Source organism: Cherax quadricarinatus, chromosome 68 (assembly GCF_038502225.1).
Source record: "Cherax quadricarinatus isolate ZL_2023a chromosome 68, ASM3850222v1, whole genome shotgun sequence".
NCBI classification, from domain to species: Eukaryota; Metazoa; Arthropoda; class Malacostraca; order Decapoda; family Parastacidae; genus Cherax; species Cherax quadricarinatus.
This window is the reverse complement of record NC_091359.1, coordinates 14,497,282-14,499,781: the sequence shown is the minus strand read 5'-3', so window position 1 is coordinate 14,499,781 and position 2,500 is coordinate 14,497,282. Positions and strand designations below refer to the sequence as shown.

The 2,500-nt window shown below is 50.7% G+C and overlaps 1 protein-coding gene across 1 annotated transcript in view; it reads right to left on the bottom strand.

Annotated features, from left to right (window-relative positions):
• The window catches only part of LOC138854747 (uncharacterized), a 7,004-nt gene that overhangs the window by 2,115 nt on the left and 2,389 nt on the right, over window positions 1–2,500 (bottom strand). The gene's annotated exons all lie outside the window — the stretch shown is intronic.

Sequence of the window (2,500 nt, the reverse complement as noted above, 5' to 3'; positions counted from 1 at the left end):
GTGCAGTGGTTGATGATGTAGTGGTGACTGTGTCAAGTGAGGTGGTGCAGTGGTTGATGATGGAGGTAGTGGTGACCTGTGTCAAGTGAGGTGGTGCAGTGGTTGATGATGGAGGTAGTGGTGACTGTGTCAAGTGAGGTGGTGCAGTGGTTGATGATGGAGGTAGTGATGACTGTGTCAAGTGAGGTGGTGCAGTGGTTGATGATGGAGGTAGTGGTGACTGTGTCAAGTGAGGTGGTGCAGTGGTTGATGATGGAGGTAGTGATGACTGTGTCAAGTGAGGTGGTGCAGTGGTTGATGATGGAGGTAGTGGTGACTGTGTCAAGTGAGGTGGTGCAGTGGTTGATGATGGAGGTAGTGGTGACTGTGTCAAGTGAGGTGGTGCAGTGGTTGATGATGGAGGTAGTGGTGACCTGTGTCAAGTGAGGTGGTGCAGTGGTTGATGATGGAGGTAGTGGTGACTGTGTCAAGTGAGGTGGTGCAGTGGTTGATGATGGAGGTAGTGGTGACTGTGTCAAGTGAGGTGGTGCAGTGGTTGATGATGGAGGTAGTGGTGACTGTGTCAAGTGAGGTGGTGCAGTGGTTGATGATGGAGGTAGTGGTGACTGTGTCAAGTGAGGTGGTGCAGTGGTTGATGATGGAGGTAGTGATGACTGTGTCAAGTGAGGTGGTGCAGTGGTTGATGATGGAGGTAGTGGTGAGTGTGTCAAGTGAGGTGGTGCAGTGGTTGATGATGGAGGTAGTGGTGACTGTGTCAAGTGAGGTGGTGCAGTGGTTGATGATGGAGGTAGTGGTGAGTGTGTCAAGTGAGGTGGTGCAGTGGTTGATGATGGAGGTAGTGATGACTGTGTCAAGTGATGTGGTGCAGTGGTTGATGATGGAGGTAGTGGTGACTGTGTCAAGTGAGGTGGTGCAGTGGTTGATGATGGAGGTAGTGGTGACTGTGTCAAGTGAGGTGGTGCAGTGGTTGATGATGGAGGTAGTGGTGACCTGTGTCAAGTGAGGTGGTGCAGTGGTTGATGATGGAGGTAGTGGTGACTGTGTCAAGTGAGGTGGTGCAGTGGTTGATGATGGAGGTAGTGGTGACTGTGTCAAGTGAGGTGGTGCAGTGGTTGATGATGGAGGTAGTGGTGACCTGTGTCAAGTGAGGTGGTGCAGTGGTTGATGATGGAGGTAGTGGTGACTGTGTCAAGTGAGGTGGTGCAGTGGTTGATGATGGAGGTAGTGGTGACCTGTGTCAAGTGAGGTGGTGCAGTGGTTGATGATGGAGGTAGTGGTGACTGTGTCAAGTGAGGTGGTGCAGTGGTTGATGATGGAGGTAGTGGTGACTGTGTCAAGTGAGGTGGTGCAGTGGTTGATGATGGAGGTAGTGGTGACTGTGTCAAGTGAGGTGGTGCAGTGGTTGATGATGGAGGTAGTGATGACTGTGTCAAGTGAGGTGGTGCAGTGGTTGATGATGGAGGTAGTGGTGACTGTGTCAAGTGAGGTGGTGCAGTGGTTGATGATGGAGGTAGTGGTGAGTGTCATTCATTAAAGTTCCTAAGTACAGTTCATTAAAGTTTCTTACTTAAGTTCCACAATAAAGTTCCTAAGTACAGTTCATTAAAGTTTCTTACTTAAGTTCCACAATAAAGTTCCTAAGTACAGTTCATTAAAGTTTCTTACTTAAGTTCCACAATAAAGTTCCTAAGTACAGTTCATTAAAGTTCTTCTTTAAAATTATTAAGTACAAAAAGCTTATCATTAATAAATAATTAAACCTTAACATTAACATCTATAAAACTACCAGACTATCCTAGGTGTGAACAACTACACGATATCTGAGGCTATCCAGGGGCACTCTCTCTTATCCAGGGGCCCTCTCTCTTATCCAGGGGCCCTCTCTTTTATCCAGGGGCCCTCTCTCTTATCCAGGGGCCCTCTCTTATCCAGGGTCCCTCTCTCTTATCCAGGGGCCCTCTCTCTTATCCAGGGGCCCTCTCTTATCCAGGGTCCCTCTCTCTTATCCAGGGGCCCTCTCTCTTATCCAGGGGCCCTCTCTCTTATCCAGGGGCCCTCTCTCTTATCCAGGGGCCCTCTCTCTTATCCAGGGGCACTCTCTCTTATCCAGGGGCCCTCTCTCTTATCCAGGGGCCCTCTCTTATCCAGGGTCCCTCTCTCTTATCCAGGGGCCCTCTCTCTTATCCAGGGGCCCTCTCTTATCCAGGGTCCCTCTCTCTTATCCAGGGGCCCTCTCTCTTATCCAGGGGCCCTCTCTCTTATCCAGGGGCCCCTCTCTCTTATCCAGGGGCCCTCTCTCTTATCCAGGGGCCCTCTCTCTTATGCAGGGGCCCTCTCTCTTATCCAGAGGCCCTCTCTCTTATCCAGGGGCCCTCTCTCTTATCCAGGGGCCCTCTCTCTTATCCAGGGGCCCTCTCTCTTATCCAGGGGCCCTCTCTCTTATCCAGGGGCCCTCTCTTATCCAGGGTCCCTCTCTCTTATCCATGGGCCCTCTCTCTTA